Below are 27,996 nucleotides of genomic sequence, written 5' to 3'. Positions count from 1 at the left end.
GAAACTATTATTTATATTGAGCTTACTCGGGATGACGGCACTACTACCAGCTGGACTCTCTTAGAGGAGTTCTCCCTCATTCATGTGGGACTATCCTCTGTTTCTCAACAGGGTATTTTTCTTCCCTTCTCAATTTTATTTCATTTCATGCATTATTAACACCACTTATTTTGTTTTTTGACTTGTTTTGCAGCTGCTAAGGAGATCAACGAGGACAATATTCCTCCCGTTGAAGAGACTGCTAGAATGAAAAAAGTTCGCCTTGCAGGCCTAGACACTCAAGGGAAGGCCACGGAGCCTATCTTCTTGAGGAAATACAAGGAGCCCATGGGGGAGGCTTCAACTGAGGGAGCTGAGGGCCACAGTGCTCCTATCACTATTGCTGCTCCTGCTGCTGCTGCTACAGGCGCCTTCCAGCCTCTCTGGGGGTTCCGCCGAGGGGATACCGTGGTTGGATCCACGAATCATGCTTGGGATTGGTCATACCATGGCGTGACTCCAAAGGATTTTACTGATGTGGTGGACACCCCTGACCTTGAGAGGATAAAGCTCATGGGAGCTCAGTCTCTGGCTCGGTATGCCTCCCTTCTCTTTCTTTTTTTTTTGACTTATCTTTCTCACTTGTAGCATTTTCTTGCCTTATACTTTGTTAATTGTTTTATTTCAGTCTAACGCCTATTTCCAAGGCGCTGTGAGGCAAGCCAAGTCATGGAAGCGGGCTTCTGACAAGGTCGACAATACCCTCAGGAGGCAGCAGAAGAAGTATGTTGCTCTAGAGAAGAAGTTCAAGCGCAAGGAGGAAGAACTCGGGGAATCTAAAGCCGATCTTGTGGTACTTCAGGCGGAGAAGGATAAAGCTATAGATAACTACCTGGACTCGGAGGAGTTTGCCCAGTCCATGAGGATTAGGGATGACTCAATCTTCCCCGGGTTTTTTAGGACTGGTTGGGACACGGCCCTTGGGACCGTGAACAAGGCTTGTCCTGATATTAACCCGGCGGACTATGTCTGCCCTGATGACGAGGCTTTGCTTCAGAGGTTTCGTACTCGAGTAATTGTCTCGAATCACGTCCCTCAGGACCCGCTTCTTCCTCCTCCCGAGTCTTCTTCGAGACCTGCTGATGATGACAGCTCCTCCTCCGAGATGACAGAGACATCTAGCGAGAGCGGAGGGGATAACGATATGGATGTCGAGGGTACCTCAGCTCCCTAGAGCTTTTCCAGCCCTGTGTGGCTTATTTACTTTATCTTACTTTCGAGACTTTGTTTATCAAACTTCTTGTAATATTTATTTGATCTACTTTATTTATCATATTTTACGCTTGCATTTCACGTATTTGGTCTTCCTTGCCTTGCATTCAAACATATTTTGAAAACTTCATGAATTTCCATAAACTGTTCGGGATTCATCCCTTACATGAGTCTTTAATAAACCTCAAAAATAAAACTAGAACATATAAATCCTAAGCAATCAAAGCTTCAAGGTGCTTTTCAACCTACTTGTCATCTTGACAAGTGAGAATCGTATTCAATTGTTCTACACATAGTAAACCTTCAGGTTTTGTGCATGCCAAGTTCTCGGGACTTCGAAACCATCCATAGTCTCCAGCTTGTAGGTTCCTCTACCTTGAACACTTTTGACTTTGTATGGCCCTTCCCAATTCGGGGCAAGCTTCCCTTTCTGTTCTACACCAGAAGCTTCTATCTTCCTCAAGACTAGGTCACCTTGTTTGAAAAACCTTTCTTTAACCCTTAGGTTGTAGTAGAATGAAGCCTTTTTCTGATATCCTACTATCTTTGCATGTGCCTTATCTCGTACTTCATCAATTAAGTCCAGAGCCAACCTTTGTCCTTCCTCATTTTCCTCAGCATTGAAAGCTTGAATCTTGGGAGAGGAATGTGATATCTCCACAGGAACAACTGCTTCTGCCCCATATGCCAACATGAAGAGAGTTCCTCTAGTCGTGACTCTACAGGTAGTCCTATAGGCCCATAATATTGGAAGTATCTCATCCACCCAATTATTCCTTGATTTCTCGATCCTCTTCTTTAGTCCATCCAGGATTATTCGATTTGCTACCTCCGCTTGCCCATTGGCTTGCGGGTGAGCCACAGAGGTGAACCGTAACTCAATTTCATTTTCTTCACAGTACTTCTTGAATTCCTCGTTGTTGAATTGTGTTCCATTGTCGGTGACTAGGATACGGGGAATTCCATACCGGCACATAATATTTTCCCACAGGAATTGTGCAACCTGCTTAGTTGTGATTTTGGTCAAGGGTTTGGCTTCAATCCACTTTGTGAAATAATCAATGGCTACAATCAGGAACTTCCTTTGTGTCGTGGCCATGGGGAAAGGTCTCAGAATATCCATTCCCCACATAGCAAAAGGGATGGGCGAGTTGATAGAGGTCAACATCTTGGGGGGTTCTCTAACAACTGGTGCATACTTCTGACAGCGGTCACACTTCTTCACATATTCTTTGGCATCAGCCATCATTTCCGGCCAATAGAAGCCTAAATGGGTTATCTTATGAGCCAAGGCCCTGCCCCCCAAGTGTTGCCCACAAATACCTTCATGCACTTCTTCAAGAGCCAAGCGAGCCTCATCGGGCCTAGGACACCTTAAGTAAGGAACCACAAAAGATCATTTATACAGAATCCCATCTATCAAAGAGTACCTTAGTGCCCGAACAGTTAACTTCCGTGCCTCAGTAGCATCATTTGGCGACCAACCGGTTTGAATGTGGGCCTTAATGGGGTCTATCCATGACGTCCCCAGGCCTACAGGAGCTACAAGCTTAACATCTATGCTTCGTGTCTTCAAAACGCGGAAGTACACACTTCCTGAACTTTCTTCTATCTCAGATGAAGCAAACTTTGATAATGCATCTGCCTTAGCATTTTCCTCCCTTGGAATGTGCTCAACATAGCATTCATTGAATTGGGTCATCACAGCCCTTACTAGGCGGACATACTTAGCCATCGTATCATCCCTTGCCTCAAATTCTCCCTTTACCTGGGATATGACCAGCTTCGAGTCTCCACGAACTTTTAAGTTTTTGACTCTAAGTGTCCCTGCTAGGCCAAGGCCAGCTATCAGGGCTTCATATTCTGCCTCATTATTTGTGGTTGGGAAGTCTAATTTCATGGCATACTCAATCAAGAACCCATCAGGGCTTTGTAAAACCAATCTTGCTCCACTTGAGTTTGTTTTTGATGCTCTATCAAAATAGAGAACCCAATATTCTTTCTCCTTATCATCTTTCTCTTTGTTCCCATTATCAACTTCCTTGTCTTGAGGTACAACTTCCTTGTGTTGAGGTATGGTATCTTCCTGCCCCCCCCCCTCGACTTCTTGGTTGGCTATGGTACATTCCACCACGAAGTCAGCTAATGCCTAGGCTTTTATTATCGTCTGTGGCTTGTACTTAATGTCGAACTCTCCCAGCTCTATTGCCCACTTGATCAACCTCCCACTAGCCTTGGCACTATGAATGATATTTCTCAGGGGCTGATTTGTTAGCACCTCAATTTGATGAGCCTGAAAGTAGGGACGTAACTTTCTTGAAGCCATCACCAAGGCTAGAGCAAATTTCTAAATAGTTGAATAATTCAACTCAGCACCATGCAATATTTTGCTGACATAATATACGGGTTTCTGGATTTTCAGTTCCTCCTTAACCAATACAGCGCTCAAGGCACTTTCTGAAATGGCTAAGTGCAAGAATAAAACTTCATTCAAAGCTGGCTTGGCCAACAACGGGTACTGGGCCATATATTTCTTTAATTCTTCGAATGCCTTCTGGTTTTCCTCATTCCATACAAAGTCCTTAATGTTCTTTAGTGACTTGAAGAATAACAAACACTTGTCTCCTGACTTGAAGATGAATCGTCCCAGCGCAGCAACCCTTCCTATGAGCTTCTGAACATCCTTGACAGTTTTTGGTGGTTCCATGTCCAGGATTGCCTTTATTTTATCGGGGTTAGCCTCGATCCCTCTCTTGGAGACCATCAATCCCAAAAAATTTCCAGATCCTACTCTGAAAGCACACTTTGTAGGATTTAACATCATCTTGTGGTACCTCAGGACCTCAAAAGCTTCCCTCAAATGGGTTATATGATCAGTCTTTACTAGACTCTTGACTAACATGTCATCAACATAGACTTCCATAGTCTTACCAATAAGATCCTTAAAAATTTTATTTACCAACCTTTGATAGGTGGCTCCTGCATTCTTAAGACCAAATGCCATAACAAGATAACAATAAACACCAAAGTCAGTGATGAATGATACATTTGGAATGTCATCCTTGTGCATCTTAATCTGATTGTATCCGCTAAATTTATATCAATTCTTGGCAACGGAAAATAGTCTTTAGGGCATGCATTATTCAGATCAGTGAAGTCTATACACATCCTCCACTTTCCATTGGCCTTCTTCACCATTACAGGGTTTGCTAACCATTCCGAAAATTGAATCTCCTCAATGAAACCAGCCTCTAAGAGCTTCTCTACTTCCTGTTTTATAGCCTCTTGTCTTTCTGGGGCAAAGTTTCTTTTCTTTTGTTTTACTATCTTCCGGTTTGGGTCCACGTTTAGCTTGTGAGTAATCAGCTCCGGGTCTATACCTGGCATATCAGCTGCTGACCATGCAAACACATCACTATTTTCTTGCAAAAATTTCACCAACTTCCCTCTAAGGGGCTTCTCTAATGTGGCTCCAATGAAAGTCATCCTCTCAGCATACTCGGGGTCTAAAGGAATCGAAACCAAGTCTTCTGCTGGCTTTCCTCTCTTCTCATCATTTTCTCGGACATCCATAACTTCAATAGGGAGAACCTGCCCCCCAACTCCATCTGCCCTCAAAGAGGCTACATAACAGCTTCTAGCCATTTTTTGATCTCCTCTCTCTTCTCCAATCCCGTTCCGGGTGGGAAACTTCATAACTGAATGGTAGGAAGAAGGGACTGCCTTGAAGGCATGTATCCCTGTTCTTCCCATGATAGCATTATAAGTTGAACTAGCCTTTACCACCACAAAGTCCAACATCTGCGTTGCTTGCCTTGGTTCCTGACCTATGGTGGTTGGCAACTTGATTATCCCTTCCACAGGACATTCCACTCCCGCAAATCCATATATTGGCATGTCGGTTGGGGTCAATTGGGAGTCGTTATACCCCATCCTTAGAAAGGCGTCATGGAGTAAGATATCCACTGACGCACCATTATCCACAAGGACCCTTTTGACCGGGCTATTTCCTATTATCGGTGTTATGACCAGCGGGTCATCATGAGGAAATTTCACACCCTCTAGGTCAGAATCATCAAAAGTCAATGTTACTTCTGTCCTGGCCCTCTTCGGGGCTTCTCCAATAATATGCATAACCTCTCTAGTATATGCTTTTCTGGAGTTTCTGGACAATCCAACAGCAGTTGGTCCTCCAAAGATTGTGTTTATCACAGGCCCTCGAGGTCGTGGCCCTTCATAAACTGTGTTTATAACTGGTCCTCTAGGCTGGGGATTCTTCCCCTGATCGTCTTGGTCCCTCCTACAATCTTCAAAGTTCTTCCTTCCATTGTTATTCCTATCCCCTCCTTCTCCAGTGAATTTGTTCAATCATCCTTTTCGAATGAGGAACTCAATTTCATCTTTCAGCTGCCTACACTCATCGGTGTCATGACCAACATCTTTGTGAAATCTGCAATACTTGCTCTTGTCTAGCTTGGCAGGATCAGCCTTCAGGGGCTTAGGCCAACGAATATCTCGTTCTTTCTCGATTTCCATCAAGATCTGGCTTCTAGGAGCATTCAGCTTAGCGTACTCGGTGAACTTTTGCCCAGGTCCTCCCTTCTTGGGGTTGAATCAGGGTTTTGCTCAGTTCTAGGATACTTGTCCTTAGCGATATACTCCAGATCAGTTTTCCGCTTCTTGCCTCCAGTGGGCTCATTACTCACTACGGTCTTCCTCATGCTTTCTTCCACCTTTGTGTACTTCCCTGCCCTATCCTGGAGCTGCAACATGCTTTCAGGGGGGCGTTTGGCTAAGGACATCTTGAAAAACTCATCCCTAGTTCCTTGTTGCCTTGCTATCATGGCTACCTTATCATCAAGGTTTGGGACTTTTAAAGCTTCCTTTATGAAACGATTCAGATAGTCTCTCAAGGATTTCTTTGTTCCATGCACAATGCTCATAAGAGATGCTGAACTTTTCTCATGAACTCTCCTGCTGATGAATTGCTTAATAAAGGCCTGGCTTAATTCTCTGAACGACCCAATAGAATTTGGGGGCAAGCGACTATACCACCTTTGAGCCATACCCGACAGGGTTTGAGGAAAGGCCCGACATTAATAGCATCATTCACGGGCTGCAACAGCAGTGCATTAGAGAAGGTTCTAACATGATTAGAGGGATCTCCCATGCCATCATAAGCTTTGATAGTTGGCATCTTGAACTTCCTTGAGATATGGGTATTCATTATTCCTTCATTGAAGGGTGGAGTAGGATCATCAGGATCTCCAAGAGGAAGAAGATTGCTTGGATCAGCCCTTGGGACAACAGCCCTTCTTTGCACTGGACCATCCAGGTCTATGACAGGAGGATGATTTCTCCCCCTAGGAGGTACTTGGGGTCTGGCGGTCTGGTGCGTCTCCAAGTCGCGCCTCAGCCTTTGAATCTCAGCCTCATGAGCCCTGATCCTTTCCTGCACTTCTTGGGGATTCGTCCCTTGGGTGTTTTGAGGACGTTGGCTTCCATCAGCTATCGGCTCTTTGCCAGCACGCCTCCTTCTTGGGGCTACTTCATCATCCGAAGATTCGGAGTCTCTCTCAGTGTAAGGACCAGAAAATTCCTGATCCTCAGGGATAGGAGCCAAACCTCGTATGTAGGGGGGCGATCGCCCTCGTGCTTCACTCCGTCCAGCATGTCCACTTCCTCCAACCTCAGGGTGAAGGGGCATCCCATAAGGGGGTTAGTGGTCACAACAGTTGAATACTCGTACCCAATGGGTCGAGAATTCACAGGTGCATGTAGTTGTTGAACTTGGGGATTCGTACCTTGAATAGCCGGGGGAATCGTCCCTTGTGGCTGAGGTTGAGTTGCCCTTATCTGGGCTTCCCCTTGGGTAGGTGCATAAGTTGAGTGAGGGGGTATCTCTACGGTTGACGAAATCACCTGGGTTGTCCCCGATGGTGTTCCTTCCTCCAGAGCTCTAATTGTTCTCCGTGTTCTCGCCATGGTTGTTGTTGTGCTTTCCCACAGACGGCACCAAATGTTATGGATAAAAAACTAAGGTTATTATTTGCTGTATTTATTACTAAGGTTCGGGAGCTCAAGGCCTTTAATGGCTGCTCTCGTGTTTCGTAGCTTAACTCTGCCTTTACGAGATGCCTACGTATCTCTGTGAATTAGAGAATCAAGCCAAAAAACATAGTTCTGATCTGTGGGGTGAGGCCCCTTATATAGATGTGGGAGTCCTTAAATTGGACTTGGTATAGGAGACTTGGTGGTCAAGTCTCTGAATTAGGATGGACTTAGGAGTCCTAGGAAGTAGGAAGCTGATTCCTTATCCTATGAGGTTCTTTGGAGGCCAATCTACAAGGATTTATATCCCCTAGGACTTATCTTAATAGCTGTTTTTCTCCCTTATTAATTAATTACGAAATTAATAAATAATCAGGGTTTTGGGCCTTCTTTGTTCCATCAGGCCTGATCTGGTCCATCAGGTCTGATCAACATGTTAACCTTTCTGGTCTGAATATCATACATCTTCTTATTGGGCTTCGCAGCCCAAATCTTGTATAATCAATGTAATATTTAATTACACAATCAGGATTTATTTATCCCTATCAATTAGTTAATTAATTTTAGTTAATAATTAATTAGTTAATTGGTCAATTAATTCGAAAATTAATTGATTAATTGATTTAATTATTTATTAATTGATTTTAATTATTTATTTAATTAGATTTAATTATTTATTAATGATTTAAAATTTCCGAAAAATAGTTTCGAGTTTTAAAATATTATTTTAAATTGTTTTCAAGGCTTGATAATTATTAGAAAATTATTTTGAAGCCAGATGTGGCCAACCGAACCCCGTTTATTGCTTTAAAATGTACCCAACGACACGTTTTGACTCCGAAAAAATGTTTTAAAAATCATATTAAATACCCGAAAGGCTGTTATGACCCTAGACTTCCTTATAAATGAAATTTCATTGATTGTCTGACATGCTATGTGCTATATGTGACTTTTTTGTTTGACTGTCGGTCTATATGTTCAATGTTTACTTATTCTTAGCATAACTTTCAATCCGTTAGTCGGATTTGGGTAAAACGAAGGGTAGATAGAAGTGTATACCAAATAGAATCGTATGAGTTGAGTATTGATAGATACTTATGTTATGTGAGCAGAAGAGGCAAGGCGTAAGAAAGGGAAATAGATAGTTGAGGAGTAGGAGATTGTGATTGGAAATTGGTGAAATATAGCAAGCTAGTACCAGGCAAGTGTTCAGAACTTTCTCGAGATATATTGTAGATTATTGATAGTCCTATATTGCAAGTGCTTTGAAGCACTGAACCCTAAACCTTGATTCCATCTATTGATCTTTGAGCCGTAAACCTTATTCTTTCTGAACCATTGATTGTTAAATCCCCGAATACGGACCATGGATATACGATACTACTCCACAAATACATGCAAACTAAATACCAAACACTGAATCACATTACTTATATATTCAAACCATTATACCTTACGCTCTGAAAGACCAAATCCTTATAACCTTGAAACTTTAATTCTTTTGTTATCCATTTCTTTCACCATTTGATAGTCATATTTCATTTGTGAAGATTGAAACCATCTCATTATTGGACATCCAATGTTGCTTATGATTTTGTTTACTGCTTTACATTATTTATTCTGTTATTATGTTAGAATTAGATTATTTTATAAAATTGTGGACCAGATTTATGGTCAGACCAGATTGGTGGTCAAGTTAGGCCAATGTGTGCCTTGGATCCAGTAATTAGAGCAGAGCTGTGTGCCTTGCTCGGGGTTAGTGCGTGACTGATCAATAGCCTAACCTTGGTTTTTAAAATGAAAATATAATATCCAATTCTAAATCATTATTCATTGTTCACTTGATACCATAACTCTTTTCACTTGATGATCATTATTCTTAGTCTTGTCAATGTAACTTGCTGAGCTAGTTAGCTCATTTGTGCGATGTTGTTTATGTTCTTTTCCAGTTAAGAAGGAACCTGTTGGTAGCGAGGATCCCCAATCCAGTGCGAGAGCTAGGGGTCCAGGTTGATCGAGTTAAGCTAGCTGACAGCTTTTGGAATAGTTTAAGTTTATGAAGTATGTAATAATGTTTAATATTCAGTTGTAAGTTTGAATAGTTAGGATTTGGGCGTTTGTAATATAAGTGTGTGTGTGGCGTGTGTGCATACTTTAACCTGTTGCGGTCCGTGGTAGTTGGTAAGTAGGGTCACTGCATATTATTATTATCTTTATTATCACTGCATACCCGGTTTGCTGACTCATAATTAGAATAGCATCAAAGTTGGAGCACTTATTGGCGAAGGCCTTAGTAATACAATCGAAGAAAAAGCTCTATTCCTTCCTGATATTTGCCTTTTTCAACTGTCCAAGCTTTTCCAAACTTTTCTCATAGCCCAAATTGGCCATGAGCTGCTGTAGAACAGGGTCCTCCACTGTTGAGAAAGTACATCCTTCTGGTAAGTGAAGAGCTTTACGAACTGCTCCAGGAGTAACCACATGCTCAACATCATTGACTTCAAAAATGATGCTTGGAGTACCAGTAGCACCACCATCATCAAAATGCCCAGTCCGCCAGAACGTCAGATTTTTTGGCTTGAAATAGTTTGAGGTTGGGTCAAAGCATACCCAGTCTCACTACTTGCTAAGAAATATTGCACAAAGTGCAAATCTGATGGAGCTTCAGCCTTGTTCAAGATTGCAGCATAGTTGTTTGGTACAAACTTGGCTCCATCAATAATTAAATCCTTGGGTGCCATGAGAAATAAGTGAGAAATAAAATTGCCTGTAAGGTGTTTGATAAAATTTCTGTAAAGAAACCGTCAGAAAAAGTGAGAGAAAATAAGAAAAGAGAGAGAGTAGAATAAAACTGAAAATAAAAGATTTAGAAGTCTTTTATCTCTTTTACTTAGACACCCCAGGTGACAGCAGTTAAAAAGTAGTGAAACAGACCTTTACACCTGTCAAACATGCAGCAGTTAAGACAAAAATTAATGGGCACGGTAAATAAGCAATTATTACTTATCACATGCAGTTTTTCAAGGAGAAAAACCATCCCACTAACCAAGTAATCCCATTAAATAAATGATTATTACTGCTTTATCTCTCATAAACCAATATTCAAACAAATATGACCGTTGAGGTAATGACAAAAAATAAACCAAGTAAATAAATACTGCTACGTCACCATCAGAACTTGATTATTATCAGAATTTAAAAGGTCATCAGAACTTGATTATTATCAAAATTTAACAGGTCATCAGAATATGAAACGACTCATAGACAAAATCTTGCAATAAAGTAAAATTTCATTAATATATCAAATAAATAAATTCGATGAAATTTAGCAATTACATGCAGAAGTTGCAAGAAAGCCCTAATCTACGATTCCTAACATCAACAGCTGTAGTCCTAGTCTAAGAAGATCCTATCGACTAGTTCCTGTTGCTGGAGACGGAAAGCACTGCAAGACGGATGATTCTCTCCTGCTAACGAAGAGAACGGAGATGAAGATTTCTTTGGACAGTCAACAAGTCATTTTGAATGATTTCTGGAAATTGAATCCAGAGATTATAAGGAATGTTGTTGATAGGATATGCAGTCGGAATTCCATTTTGAAAAATATGCACAGTTTCGGTGCCATTATTGTAAAACCAACCAAACTGGGCCATTGTTTGAGAGAAGAAAAAATTGATTTTTACTGAAGGATTATTGGTCAGTTATATAGACAAGGGAAGACCAAGGGATGCAGGGAATGTGAAACCAATAGAAGTAAAGCCTCGTCTTCCTAGACCGATGAGTAATAATAACATCCATTGGAAGCTTAAAACAGGAGTTAATGAGCACACGAAATAAGTAAAAATTACTGTGCATATACGAGTACCACTAACCCAAATTATGTTGACTATTTATATCTCACCCAAACATATTCTGATTTTAAATATGACTATTTCAGATTGAACCACAAATAAGTCAAGTAAAGAATCAGGATTTAATATCAGAACTTAGACTTATATCCGAACTTAACAGTCATCAGAACATGACTCCTTAACTCGAAAAGTGAATGCCTATTTCTGTAATTCTTCACACAAATACTAATTTCGTTTCTTCAGAACGTAATCATCAGAATTTCCATCATAACTTGTCCTCGGAATTTATGCAACTGACACTTAAACTGTTCATCTAAAATAACATTTATCACCACAGTAATTTTCATCATTCATATGGAGTGTATGTGTGTGCAGTAAGCTAAATATCAGATAAAGATTAAAGTCTGATTCACTTCAGTACATCTTAGGAATAAGGCATAACTAAGAACTTTGCTCAAAATATGTCATTATTCTAAAGTCTACTATAGAATGAGTTCATGCATGAGTCCACCTCAACTATTTTGTGCTCATTTTATGCATCTTTTGAAATTTCATTTTACAGTGGCTTCTCAGTGTAAGTGAGTCACGACTGCTTATCAGAATTTATGCTATTATCAGAGTATTTCTCCACTAATCATAGAGTGTGAAAAGTCACCAAGAAAATATTTATTTTGATTTCTAATGCATATAACTTAATACCAGCAATGCACTTGGGTCTTCCCTTCCATATTTTTACTCTAAATCTCAAAGGAGTACCTGATTTTTATTTCTTTTTCTTTTGATAAGTGAGACTTATCAGTATTTGTACATTCACCAGATTTACTAACATCAGAACTTACCAGATAAGAAGCACATAAACAATAACTTCAAATATGGGATTTGTAGAATATTAAAGACTATAGTTCAGCATCTAGCACAATTATCCTCATTGGATCGAATAGTCACAGAGACATGCATATCACAATCAGAGTTTAGAAATTCACATCAGACAACAATCAGCACTTAAGCAAATTTCAATTTAAGCACATAATTCACAAAGATAGTAATATCTGTAAATACTGATCATAAAATCTGATGTATCAGAACATAAACTAAGCAGATTTAGAGAAGGAACCTGAAACCATTCCAAGTTCATTTACCAATCTTGTAAAAGTAGCTTCACATAGTGGTTTTGTGAAGATATCTGCTAGTTGTTGATCTGTTGGAACAAAATGCAATTCCACTGTACCTTCATCCACATGTTCCCTTATGAAGTGGTACCTAATGTTGATGTGCTTTGTCATTGAGTGTTGAACTGGATTACCTGTCATAGCAATAGCACTTTGATTCTCACAGTAAATAGGGATTTTGAAATATGTTAACCCATAATCCAGTAACTGATTCTTCATCCAAAGAATCTGTGCACAACAGCTTCCTACAGCAATGTATTCTGCTTCTGCAGTTGATGTGGAAATTGACTTCTGTTTCTTGCTAAACCAAGAAACTAATCTGCCTCCAAGAAATTGGCAGCTTCCACTTGTGCTTTTCCTGTCAATTTTGCATCCTGCAAAATCTGCATCTGAGTAACCTATTAGCTTAAAGTCTGATTCTCTAGGATACCAAAATCCCAGAACAGCTGTACCCTTAAGGTACTTGAAAATTCTTTTCACAGCTGTTATGTGAAGTTCTCTTGGATCTGCTTGAAATCTTGCACAAAGACATGTAGCATACATGATATCAGGTCTACTAGCAGTTAGATAGAGTAGTGAGCCAATCATACCTTTGTAATCAATAATATCTACTAATATACCAGTATCCTTATCCAATTTTGTTGCAGTGGCCATGGGAGTGGATGCACTTGAACAATCTTGCATTCCAAATTTCTTCAACAAATTTCTGGTGTACTTGGATTGACAAATAAAAGTTCCTTCTTCATTCTGCTTGACTTGAAGGCCCAGAAAATAGCTAAGTTCCCCCATCATACTCATTTGATATCTTGACTGCATCAGTTTGGCAAACTTTTTGCAAAGTCTGTCATTTGTAGAACCAAAAATGATATCATCAACATATATTTATACCAAAAGTAAGTCATTTCCATGGTTGAGGTAGAACAGTGTTTTGTCAATAGTTCCTCTGTTAAATCCACTTTCCAGAAGAAACTGAGCTAAAGTCTCATACCATGCTCTTGGAGCTTGCTTAAGGCCATAAAGTGCTTTATCAAGCCTGTAGACATGATTTGGAAGTTTAGAATCTACAAAGCCTGGAGGTTGTTCAACATATACTTCCTCTTCCAATTCTCCATTGAGAAAAGCACTTTTCACATCCATTTGAAAGACTGTAAACTTTTTGTGTGCAACATAAGCCAAAAATATCCTTATGGCTTCCAATCTAGCAACTGGTGCAAATGTTTAATCATAATCAATTCCCTCCTGTTGAGAATATCCTTTTGCGACCAGCCTTGCTTTATTCCTTGTAATTATGCCATCACTATCAGTTTTATTTCTGAACACCCACTTTGTACCAACAACAGATATGTTCTTTGGTCTTGACACTAGGGTCCAGACTTTATTTCTTTCAAATTCATTTAACTCTTCCTGCATTGCTTGCACCCAATCAGCATCTTGAAGAGCTTCTTCCACTTTCTTTGGTTCAGTCTGAGAAAGAAAAGAATTATAGAGACATTCATTTGATATAGTTGTTCTAGTTCTGACACCTGCATCAGGATTTCTAATAATTAAGTTAATGGTATGTGCTTTAGTCCACTTCCTTGCAGATGGAAGATTTTCTCTAGAACTGGATGCTCCCCCATGATTCATACTATCTTCATCAACATTTTCTGATGCTACCCCTGAAATTATGCTCTCTGAGTTGGATCCTCCAAAATTTGAATTTCCAGAATTATCAGAACTTGGCTCATCAGAACTTGATGAATCAGAACTTGAAGAGCCAGTTGTAGGTTCCGATGCTTCTTGAGATGTGGTTTTATCTTCAGTATGCTCCCCCTGCACAGGTGCATCTTCCTTTGGCGTAGTCACCACAGTTTCAATAACATCAGAGTTTAATTCATCAGAGTTTGCAGTATCAGGATTTAGACTGTCAGGATTTAGACTGTCAGGATTTACAGTATCAGAATTTAAAACTTCATTTTCAAATCTCAGCTGATTATGATCATTGAAATCTTCAAGTCCAGTAATCTTCTTATCATCAAAAGAGACATTGATAGATTCCATGACTACCCTTGTTCTTAAATTGTAGACTCTGAAGGCTTTTCTGGAAAGTGGATATCCAACAAAAATTCCTTCATCAGCTTTTAGATCAAATTTGGATAGCTGTTCAGGATGAGTCTTAAGAACAAAACACTTGCATCCAAATACATGAAAATACTTCAGATTTGGCTTCTTTTCTTCACCATCTCATATGGTGTTTTTCCATGCTTATTAATGAGTGTTGCATTCTGAGTAAAACAAGCAGTCTGCACAGCTTCAGCCCAAAAGTAGGTTGGCAACTTTGCTTCATCAAGCATATTCGTGCAGCTTCAATTAGAGTTCTATTCTTTCTTTCAACAACTCCATTTTGCTATGGAGTTCCGGGAGCAAAAAATTCCTGCTTAATTCCATGGTCTTTGCAGAACTCTTTCATGATCAAATTCTTGAACTCAGTACCATTATCACTTCTTATGATCTTCACGGAATTTTTGACCAATTTATCCAGTTGCTTGACATGATCAATCAAAATAGATGCAGTTTCACTTTTTGTGTGAAAGAAATACACCCATGTGTATCTTGTGAACTCATCCACTATGACCATAGCATATTTCTTCTTTGCAATAGACATGACATTCACTGGACCAAATAGATCAACATGTAGTAGGTGATAAGGCTCAAGAATTGATTATTCAGTCTTGCTCTTGAAAGAAGATTTTCTTTATTTTGTCTTCTAACATGAATCACACAGGCCATCAGGAGCAAATACTGATTTTGGCAGTCCTCTCACAAGATCTTTCTTGACTAGTTCATTTATATTGTTGAAATTTAAATGAGAGAGTTTCTTGTGCCAATTCCAGCTTTCTTCAATTGATGCTCTACTAAATAGACAGATTGCAGAACCATCAGTACTTGTTGAAAGCTTGGCTTCATAAATGTTACCATGCCTGTATCCTTTCAGAACAACTTTGTCTGTAGATTTGCTTACAACTTCACAGTGTTCTTCAAAGAAATCCACATGATAACCTCTGTCACAGATTTGACTAACACTCAGCAGATTGTGTTTAAGTCCTAAGACCAGAGCTACTTTTTCAATGATGACATTCCCCCATATTGATATTGCCATATCCCAAGGTTTTTCCCATGTTGTCATCTCCATAAGAAACACTTGGGCCAGCTTTCTCCACAAAGTCTGATAGCAGGGCTTTATTTCCAGTCATATGTCCTGAACATCCACTGTCCAGAACTAGGATGTTTTTCCTTTTGCCCTGCAATCACAAAGACCATTAATGATTAGTTTTAAGGACCCAGACTTGCTTGGATCCTTTGGACTTATTAAGTTTGTTAACATTTGCAGCGGATTTAGCATCAGAGTTTATGTTAACATTTTTCTTATCAGCATTTACACTATCAGACTTTGTATCAGAACTTACACTAGAAGGAACAATGTTAACTTTCTTTAAAGAAGGTTTTATTTGATAATAATCATAGTACAAACTATGATATTCCTTATAAGTATAAATGGAATACCATAAACTACCATAATGAAAACAAGGATTTGTGGCCTATATCTAACAGACTGACTCTTAACTCCTGACTTTGAAGGTAAGGAGTTTATGTTCTTATTCTTCCTGCAAAAAGAAGCCAGATGGTTAGAATTTCCATAATTATGACATTTCTTTCTAGGAGCATTAGGAACAGGCTTATAATCATTACTTTTATTCACACCTTCCTTTCCATTCCTATTTTTCCTAGGTGACTTTACTTTGTTTACATTTTTAATGTAATAACCCCAATTTTTGGAAATTTTTGAAACCCTTATGAATAGTGATTTTGCAGATTATGCTGAATGAGAAAACTTTTCATGCCACACTATGTAGGGATTCTGTTATTGATCCTCTGGGATATTATTAGTACTCTATGTGGTATATAAGTGTATGTAAAGATCGTCAGAATCCAATTCTGAACACTTTGATTTTTCCCGGAAATCCACTAGATACGGAAAGAATTGAGTATAAGGTAACAGGATAAAAAGGATTTAAATTAAAGGATTATAAGAGAGGATCATAAAAGGAATATAATGTATTGAGAAAGGTTAAGAAAACCCAAGTAATAAGATCCCGGGTATGATCCCTCAAACGATAAACGAAAACGAAAGTTAAGCGAACCGTATAACAGATCAGCGGTCATTAGGCAAACAATTAGGAAGTTAATCAAGGAGGTTAGGGATGATGAGGTCATCCAACCAATAAGGAGAGGACAAGTAAGGGATGATGACACAATAAGGTGATGTAAGCATGACATAGGAGGGAAGGAGGTGTGGATGAATGATAACCACACAAAGTTCAAGGTTATTAAGGTAATTAACCAAAATCTAAACAAAAACAACCAACCAAAAAAACAAATCAAAGCAAAAAAACACAAAAATCTCTCTTTCTCCAAGCTTGCTCTCGGCTTTTCTTCTTTTTCAAAGAAGAAATTTTCAAAAATCAAGTTCCAAGCATTGTTAAATCACAAGGTAATTATCTAAGGTTCCTTGTACATAGATATGGATGTCCTATAAGTTTAAGCTTCTAATTCCTTCACAATCTCTTCCAATAAATCAAGGAAGAAGATGGTAAATAGTAACCTTCAAGAAATAACTTTGGTTTTCTTGATTTTTTATGAAAGTTCAATGTAGCTTAAGCATAGATCAAGGCTTCCATGGGCATTCCAAGGATCTTTCATTGATTAAAAGCTCCAAGGAAGGTATAAACTCCAAACCCTAGCTTTAGTTTTGAGTAATTAGGAATGAATATGATTGATATAGTATATATGAAGCATGATGCTTGTTTGTTTAAAGTTTGGTTGAGTTTGTAGAGATTAGTTGGTTTTGTGGTGTTTTTGGAGTTGTAAATCTTGATAATTAGTTAAAGAACTTAAGTAAAGCTTTTAGTTCATGTGGGGAATAAGTATAAATTGTTAATGTTGAGTTGTTGGGGCTGTTATGATGTAGTATGGATGGAGTTTTGATTTGGTTGTGATTGTGGATTGATTGGTGGTTGAATTGGAATTGTATAAAATCGGGAAATCGCGTAAACATAGCCGTCGTAATGTCCGATTTACTTTAGACTGCTTTTGTTCATAACATTAGGACCCGAGAACTCCCTGCTAGGTTTTGACCATTGCCATGTTTAGATATTTCATGTTATGAGCTTCATTTTGATATGTGGTTCGTTTGATTCCGATGAACGGTTTAGGAGAAACGGCCGTTTTAAATAACGACGTTTCGCGAACGAAACATTACCCCTCGCCTTACTTTGAAACATAGGTTAAAGACCTTAAAGAACTAATTGAAGTATGAAACATTTATGTAAGGTGTAATAGGCAGTTGGTAAGACACTTGCGAAAGAATCTCCTTAAAACTCGTAATGGTTAATTTATTAAAAATGGGGGAGCCGAGGGTACTCGAGCGACTTAAGTAAATAGTTAAGCGCGACAGCGAACGTTAGGACTCTAAATGGTTAAAGTCTAGTTTCTTAAGCGACCGGGGTTTAATTCCGACTTATGTTGTTGTTCATAGGTTATCGGACCCACTCTAAGCTTAAGTCTATCCGGGAGCACTCAGGCAAGTTTTCTATCCGTTATACTGTTGTTGTGATGTATATGTGTATATGCATGATCTTGCGATAAATGCATATTTGTTATTAGCAAATTCTTGCGATATATTGTAGCATGTGATATGGTATATATGCATGCCTGTTTTATATTCTTGATTTATATATCTGTTGGTTCAAATGCTTATAGTTGCATAATACCTATGCTAGAGATAAGCGGTATTTGAGTTTACCCTTAGTATAGGGGATCAAAAGGTGAACATATTTTTAAACCGGGAGTCGATGTTCCCGAGTATATTATATATATATATATATATATATATATATATATTTATATATATATATGGATATAGTTTTCAAAACTATTGATCGAATAAGGTTTATTCGATAACTTTATATTATTTAATGAATATTATTTTGAATATTCATTCGAGGATTTATGACTCTTTTATTTTATTTAATGAATATTACTTGAATTTTCATTCGAGGACTTATGACTCACTTTATATTATTTATTGAATATTATTTGAATATTCATTTGAGGACCTATGACTCCGATTATTTACTGAAATATATTCTTTATTTTATTAAAGAATAAGGTGTCGATAATCAAACTTATTTTTGATTATTCAAATAAAGATAGTACTTTCGTATAAGTATATCTTTGGTTATTTAATACTCATTTCAAGTATAAGTTTTACAACTTCTACTTCGAATATTTTTATAAGGATTATCTTTATGAGAATATTATTTAAATATTCAGATATTTCCTAATATATTGGGACTGATTTATTTTATTAAATCAGCATCACTCCAAACATTCTTAAAAATGTTTTGCGAGTCTTCAAAATGATTTTAAAAGTTAGAGCGGATCCCAAAACTCATTTTTATATTTAAGATCCTCCTTTCGAAGGGGATTTAAATACTCGCTCAAAACCTGAGGGATCCGGCTCTGTGGTGTATTGTATATTCGTAACAAGGTAGCTATTTTGATAAAAGAATTTTTGATTACTTACCCTACACTCGGGAAGTAAAATTCTTGGAAAAAGTTAATCCATTAACAGGCATCGCCTGGGAAATATCGGTGAGTTTTCCTTTCCAACTAGATACGACTTCTTGGTGGAGCCGTATCAACAAGTATCTACTTGGGGAAAGGGGGAACGAGCTTTACGTTTCAGAGTCATGGATTTCATCTGAACTAGGAGTGGCGTAAGTGGTCGAGTGGCGCCGCCCAGCCTTATTATATTGGCCCATAATGGCCTGGAAGTTCCGCTAAGACGGTCCATTCCTTAGGAGTCCAGTGTTCGGTTGACAAGTAAATCCGACAGGTTCTCCTCTACATGTAGAAAATGGTGGGGTTGTACTACTACGACTGATCATCTTAAGTGGTCTTCCTGGCGCGACAAACTCCCGTAATGAGTTCATCTTCCAATTGGATATTTCTGCAACACTACCCAGAGCACTTCGATAGAAAGGCTACGGTTGGGCGATTGTTGAGTGTTGGCAGGGTCAAGTTTTCAAAATGATGTTTGCATCAAATGAAGTATCTTATAACTTCGTTTTGTTTTGATGATATTTTAAAGATTGAATCTATTCAAGTATTATCTTGTAGTCTCATCTATGTGATGAACTTTTGAAACTAATTATAACTTGAACGGTGGTAGTTCAAGTAGTATTTGGAAAATATATAAGTATATTGGAGTATCTTGTAACTTCATCTTTTAAACTTATATCTAGTAAATGATTAACTTATGCATGATAAAGATTTTCAGAAAAACATTGAGACAAGGTTAGATATATAAGATCACCTTGCAACGATATTTTTATACAGTTATACACTGGAACTCTGTGTGTATTATGCATGGAAGAGGACTTCCAATATTTTGAAAAGTATATATGTATATATATACTGAATATTTTGCGACTTCATCGCATTAAGATATCAACTTGGTTCATTTCTTTTGACCAAGACTTTTATGAGTACTATGAGAAGGCTCATATATTGTTAATCATTATAAATATTATTTTGGTGGGCTTGCTGCTCACCCTTGCTTTCTTCTTTCATCACACAACAACAGATAGAAAAGATGAACAGGACCAAGCTCCCGATTCGCGAGCGGATAGGAAACGTTCCGCAGTTTCCTATAGGCGTTGATGTCGCTGTAGCTGAGGTAGGAACTACCAATAGGCTAGGCTTTCAACTTTCGATGTACCAAATTTATGTATATTTATGAATTGTAATAATGGCAAAAAAAATGTAAATTTATTCAGAAAACCTTTTAAGGTGTATTGGCAGATAATTGTGGAATAAAATGACTTGTGATTATTTTTGGATGTTCATCTCTGAGACTATAACTTGTGGTGTGTGTGTTTATTGTGGGGTCATAGTACAGAGTAGTTGATTAATTATTAAGATTAGGTGTTATTAAGGGAAATGGAACTCGTGACAACCCGGATCCCCGACCCCGGATTTGGGGGTGTTACAGAAGTGGTATCACAGCTAAGCGTTATAAACCTCAGAGATGATGTGACGTTAAGATAATAACTAAGATAATAAGAACTCTTGCCAAGTTCATAGTCGGGCTACCTGACGTAGTACTGACAGTTAAAACCCTTATGGGAACCCTTATAAATATCGTGATAGAAGCGTAGTTCGTTATCGTATATGGTAGCGGGACGCCGAACCCTGAGGTTGAGGAGTAACAGCGCGATGATGTTTTATTACTAATTAGAGATCGGATTGTGGATCCGATAGAGCATCCTAACGCAGGACCGGATGATGTTGATATTGAGGATGTAACGGTTGAGGATGTTGTCCTAGAAGGGATTGTTGCTGAGGAGGATCCCGTGAAGGATCCTGACAAGAATGAATAAAGGACCACTGAGGAATTGATGACCATGGTTAGGGCAACTCCCAGAGGTAGGATTGGCCGGTCACTACCAGAGGTTCGTTCAAGTTTGTAAAGATAGTAGCCCCTTTAACGCGGCTTACTCGTAAGACTGAGAAGTTCGAATGGACAGAGAAATGCGAGAACAACTTTTAAGAACTGAAGCAAAGGTTGGTGACGTTCCCTATGTTGGCGTTGCCGGATGGAAAATGAGATTTTGTGAAGTGTAGTGACGCTTCGCATAAGGAATTAGGGTGCTTCTTATACAGCACAGCAAGGTAATCGCGTACGCGTCAAGACAATTAAGGGAATATAAAATTCGATATCCCCACCCATGAGCTTGGGCTCGTGGCAATAGTTTTTCCCTAAAAATTGGAGGCACTACTTGTATGGAGAAAAGTGCAAGATTTACACAAGCCATAAGTGCTCTAGTACATTTTCACGCAGAAAGAGGTCAACATGCGCCAAATGAGGTGGTTAGAGCTAATCAAGAATTATGATTGGGAGATTCTTTATCATTCAGGGAAAGCCAATGTGGTGGCTGATGCCCTTAGTAAAAAGGAAAGACTCAAGATAATAATGTCTTTGGGAGAGTTTATAAGAGATTTTGAGAAAATGGAAATAGAAGTGAAGGTAACCGAAGCCCGAAAAGCTGTTTGAGATTGCAATACAGACCGAATTTTTAGAAAAGAACATATTGTGCCAGAAAAAGTGATGAATGAAGGCAGAGAGTCAATGACTGGAGAAGAGATCCATACCGAGAAAGATGATAAGGGGATAGTGAGGTGTTCCTACAGAAATTGGGTTCCAAAAGTTCAAGAGCTTAAGGATGAGAACTTAGATGAGAGCCATAGTTTGAGGAATAAGATTTAGGGTAAACCCTGAATGTGATAGTCAGGGAGGTTGCCATCAAGAAAGAAAGAACCCATAACATAATAGAGTGGAAAACAAGGTTTTTAATGTATAAGATAACCCCGATTATGGGAGAAGGTTGAAAGATTTCATACTAAGAAAACAGAAAGTCGAGTAAGGAAAGGAGACCCGAGACGGTACTCCTATACGGCAATTTATGGACCTGTCTAGACAGAACTTAGACTATTATCCCCAACCACCACCTTGAGGAAATAATGCGGTAGGAAATTCTTTCAGGACCATTAAGTCTCTAAGCTCTCAGAGTTCCAAGGAACAGGTTGACCTAGTCGAGGCAAGAGCCTGGCTAAAGGAAATAGAGGAATCATTTGAGATTCTGAATGATTGACGAATCACAAAAGAGTGTTTTTGTCACTTACCCTCCTAAGAGAGAGACCACCCACTGGTGAAAAACCAAGGAAGGCACGGAGCAAGAGATTATAATAAACTGATTTAAGTTCAGTCAATTGTTTTTAGGAAAGTACTTCCCAAGGTTATGGAGATAGTGTAAAAGCTTTAGAGACAGAACAAAGGCAGAAGAGTATGATGAATTATGAATCTAAGTGGTAAAAGTTGTCAAGATTCGTTCTGAGGACACGAATCCAGAATGACGGGATGTTTGAAATCGATGCTTATGTTGGGTTGGTTCATGAAATAATGATAAGAGAAAGGAAAATAAAAAGAAACTGAAGTGGAAAGGAATATAAAGGCAAGAGAGTTTGAGGAATGATAAGGGAGTTGGGTATGAGGAAACCCTAAAGACTCGTAGTAATAGAAATAGAAAAGTATGTAATCGTCAGGATGAGGGTGATTCACCATGAGTTAAATTGATGGTTGAAGGTATAAGAGATACATATATTTCATCCAAGGATTTGAGGAAACCTTGAGATAATTCAAAGGATAAATAATGAGACGCGGATAGACTGAGGAGACAAGGAAGTAAGAAATTAGGAAAATTGGATGAAGGAAGTGACCTTCAAGAATGTGAAGTGTAAGACCGGTGGCTTGATACCTAGGAAGGGAGATGCTAGGTATGAAAGATATCCCAACATTGAGGTGACTGTTGAGATAAACAACAAAAGTAAATACGGAATTATTAAGAAGAAGTTCACGTTGAACACGACCAATATCTTCCAAAACATCCCTGTTGACATTACCAAATTAGGAAAGAAAAGCAGATAACCGTTGTTATCTTTTGAAGGCCATAATTTATTGACCTCATTTTGAATACAGATGTTATTGTGAAATTAGGCATATACTATTGAGGTGGGAATGATTGAATAAGACACCCTTATCAGGGATATATGACTTGATTTATCCATGGAAGGATGCATGTATTTTTTTAAAGGTGGAATTAAGGATAGAACATCGGTAACTTAAAATGAATCCTAGGGGAATGCATAAAGGTTGGCATTTCACCCTTAATAGGGATAGTATGAGTTTTGACAGTATGAATTGGAAAGGATTAAGGTAATAACAACCTTTAAGAATCAGTGGAGAAATTTTTTCAGAAGTATATAGACAATGATTCTGGTATTAATAAATGGTATCTTGATATGCCCTGTATCTAGGGAATACATGAGGAACGATTCAAGGATAACCTTAGAGGTTTTACAAGGAGAAAGGTAATATTCAAAATTCTCAAGAATAGAAATGTTGATAAAGGAAATATGACATAATTATAATGATGCCAAGTGGGGCACGTGTTAAACCACGAGAAGGTATGGATCGAACCAGTAATGGTCGAAATTGTTCAGGGCAATTAGGACTTAAGATAAAAGATGTTCTAATTATGATTGAGAGTCAGTCATGGCAGTGATTAACCTCTAAAGACTGAGGCAATAACTTATGGAAAAATGGTGATTTTTTTTACTCATCAGATTTTAAGGAAAACATCTTCACATAAGCTGTGATTGAAATAAGGTAGAAAATTTATTTGGAGGTGGTTAAAATGACATTGACTGTAAGGAAATTTTACTATCAGGAAAGGCCAAAGAGGGGGCCGACACTTTAAAGGTAAGAGGATAATTATAGGCGCTTGTGCCAAAGGAATACAGTGATGATGGTTAAAGCTATGCAGATTGTATTATGGTTTGGAAGATTGACATTCCTTCTGATGACTGTGCAATACCCAACCGTAATAGTAGTTGGTAAAGGTTTAATTCGTGTAATCGCCATGAGCGGGCTATCTATCTCAGAAGATACTATCTTGAGATAAGTCAGGACCATGTTTCAAAAAGGACTAGATGAACCCTTGAGTTAAGTCTTCTATTTAAGGCATACGATTAAGAATGGTATTAACCTGCTATCGTTGCTTTGATTGAAACTCTTCTACAATTTTATCTGCTTCATGTCATGTATGTATGTCAGGATTAGGAGTGTTCTTCATGAATCAGGAATGGTGATTATGTTACCTCCTTAGAAGGACTTGATACAATATGTATGGACTCCGTATGGTTACATATTAAGATTTCATGGAACGTGAATGACGACAGTAGGTCAGTAGTGGACCATAGTAATGCAGCAATAATTTTGCGAGTAATGAGCTGATTACAACCGTGAGAGTTGTATTGGAATGGATGTTGAGATTGAGTACCACTAATCGGGTCGTGGTAGTGTATAAGTTATCATTGATAGACTAATTAAGTAGAGTATCTACCTATTGAATATTTATTCCCTCTTATGAAAAGAGAGTCGTATTACTATATGAGGAAGGTTGCGGTGCAAGCATAGGATTCTAGTAACGATGATGTCTAGAATGAGATCCCAGATTCGATTTTCGATATCGAGGGAGTTTCAAAGGTGATTGTGTATAAGCTCGAGGAAGAGCATGGGTCCATAGAATGATGGACGGAATAGCAAAAATATTTAAGCATGCGAAATGCGATATGATAATACTTGATGTTGATATATATACACATATGTTTTGTTCTCCTATGACAAACCTCTATAATTCAGAGGTAGGTTCCAAGCCAGATATTTTGTGGCAGTATATTTTTTTTCATATATACAATTCTCTTCAATTCGTTCTTTTCTCTTCTTTTCATTTCATATAAGCTGAGAAGAACAACCCTTCCAGAAGGGGAGGTATTGCCGAATGACTATCTATCTGTGTGATAGAACCCTAGTAGGATACCACATGTTGTTTAATTGCTTGTCAAGTACTAAAGGCTGGCCACCTTCTGTACTAACTATGCAATAGAACAAGTGTTCATGATCATAGTGATCTCTCAATAAATTCTTTTACTTCTATATGAAGGACTAAGCTTTCGAAGATAGAAGTAGCTGAAAAAGGAGTAGTAAAGTTATGGTGGTATTCGGAATGGAAACACATTCGTGATACTAAGGTTGACGAGGTTATTAAAAGGTTATAGAACGCTAACGAGCAAAAGTATAACCAGTATAATATTAGGAACGGAAGGTAGTAGCGATTACGAACTGGAAAAGAATGGGTAGTGAGAAGCAAAAGCTATAATGCTAGAAGCTATGATGAGGGCCGGTGTAATAGACTTGAAAGAATTTGGAATGATCACTTAACGCGGATTAAGTTATCTCACGATAATCGATCGTATGTCAGTATCGAGGTATCGCCTTATGAGATCCTTGAGGGAAGACAATGTCGATCTCCCTTATGTTAGGATGAAGTCGTAGAGCGCAAGATGCTCGGACCCGCAGTAGTCCAAAGGACCAGGGATATAATAGATCTAATCAGAGGATGGCTGGTAGTAACCCAAGATGGACATGATAAATATGTTGATTTGACACGAAAGGACAAGGAATAGGAAGTAGGGGACCTAGTGCTGTTATAGGTATTCCCTTGGAAAAGATGGATGAGGTTCGGGAAGAAAGGAAAGCTAGGCCCACGAATTGTTGGACCCTTGGATATAGTAAGACGTATTGGGAAGCTAGCATACGAGCTAGCCCTACCCCCGAACCTGTAGCAAGTTCATAACGTGTTCCACGTATCAATGTTAAGGAAGTGTAATTCGGATGCCAGATAAATAGGGGCATATGAGCGCATAGACATGCAACCCGACGTAACCTATATGGAGCAACCAGGAAGGGTTATAGAGTGAAAAGGAACAAGTGCTTAGGAGAAGGGTTATCAAACTATTCAGAGTTTGATGGAAGAACCACAATGTGGGAAAATTAACTCGAGAGTTAGAAAGTGCAATGCTAAGAGAGTATCCCTATTCATTTTCTATCTGATTCCGGGACGGAATCCTTTTAAGGAGGGGAGACTGTAATAACCCCAATTTTTGGAAATTTTTGAAACCCTTATGAATAGTGATTTTGCAGATTATGCTGAATGAGAAAACTTTTCATGCCACACTATGTAGGGATTCTGTTATTGATCTTCTGGGATATTATTAGTACTCTATGTGGTATATAAGTGTATGTAAAGATCGTCAGAATCCAATTCCGAACACTTTGATTTTTTCCGGAAATCCACTAGATACGGAAAGAATTGAGTATAAGGTAACAGGATAAAAAGGATTTAAATTAAAGGATTATAAGAGAGGATCATAAAAGGAATATAATGTATTGAGAAAGGTTAAGGAAACCAAAGTAATAAGATCCCGGGTATGATCCCTCAAACGATAAACGAAAACGAAAGTTAAGCGAACCGTATAACAGATCAGCGGTCATTAGGCAAACAATTAGGAAGTTAATCAAGGAGGTTAGGGATGATGAGGTCATCCAACCAATAAGGAGAGGACAAGTAAGGGATGATGACACAATAAGGTGATGTAAGCATGACATAGGAGGGAAGGAGGTGTGGATGAATGATAACCACACAAAGTTCAAGGTTATTAAGGTAATTAACCAAAATCTAAACAAAAACAACCAACCAAAAAAACAAATCAAAGCAAAAAAACACAAAAATCTCTCTTTCTCCAAGCTTGCTCTCGGCTTTTCTTCTTTTTCAAAGAAGAAATTTTCAAAAATCAAGTTCCAAGCATTGTTAAATCACAAGGTAATTATCTAAGGTTCCTTGTACATAGATATGGATGTCCTATAAGTTTAAGCTTCTAATTCCTTCACAATCTCTTCCAATAAATCAAGGAAGAAGATGGTGAATAGTAACCTTCAAGAAATAACTTTGGTTTTCTTGATTTTTTATGAAAGTTCAATGTAGCTTAAGCATAGATCAAGGCTTCCATGGGCATTCCAAGGATCTTTCATTGATTAAAAGCTCCAAGGAAGGTATAAACTCCAAACCCTAGCTTTAGTTTTGAGTAATTAGGAATGAATATGATTGATATAGTATATATGAAGCATGATGCTTGTTTGTTTAAAGTTTGGTTGAGTTTGTAGAGATTAGTTGGTTTTGTGGTGTTTTTGGAGTTGTAAATCTTGATAATTAGTTAAAGAACTTAAGTAAAGCTTTTAGTTCATGTGGGGAATAAGTATAAATTGTTAATGTTGAGTTGTTGGGGCTGTTATGATGTAGTATGGATGGAGTTTTGATTTGGTTGTGATTGTGGATTGATTGGTGGTTGAATTGGAATGGTATAAAATCGGGAAATCGCGTAAACATAGCCGTCGTAATGTCCGATTTACTTTAGACTGGTTTTGTTCATAACATTAGGACCCGAGAACTCCCTGATAGGTTTTCACCATTGCCATGTTTAGATAGTTCATGTTACGAACTTCGTTTTGATATGTGGTTCGTTTCATTCTGATGAACGATTTAGGAGAAACGGCCGTTTTAAGTAACGACGTTTCACGAACGAAACATTACCCCTCGCCTTACTTTGAAACATAGGTTAAAGACCTTAAAGGACTAATTGAAGTATGAAACATTTATGTAAGGTGTAATAGGCAGTTGGTAAGACACTTGCGAAAGAATCGCCTTAAAACTCGTAATGGTTAATTTATTAAAAATGGGGGAGCGGAGGGTACTCGAGCGACTTAAGTAAATCGTTAAGCGCGAAAGTGAACGTTAGGACTCTAAATGGTTAAAGTCTAGTTTCTTAAGCGACCGGGGTTTAATTCCGACTTATGTTGTTGTTCATAGGTTATCGGACCCACTCTAAGCTTAAGTCTATCCGGGAGCACTCAGGCAAGTTTTCTATCCGTTATACTGTTGTTGTGATGTATATGTGTATATGCATGATCTTGCGATAAATGCATATTTGTTATTAGCAAATTCTTACGATATATTGTAGCATGTGATATGGTATATATGCATGCCTGTTTCATATTCTTGATTTATATATCTGTTGGTTCAAATGCTTATAGTTGCATAATACCTATGCTAGAG

This window comes from Apium graveolens, chromosome 4 (genome assembly GCF_009905375.1).
Source record: "Apium graveolens cultivar Ventura chromosome 4, ASM990537v1, whole genome shotgun sequence".
Taxonomy (NCBI): Eukaryota; Viridiplantae; Streptophyta; class Magnoliopsida; order Apiales; family Apiaceae; genus Apium; species Apium graveolens.
Note: the sequence above shows the minus strand (reverse complement) of the source record.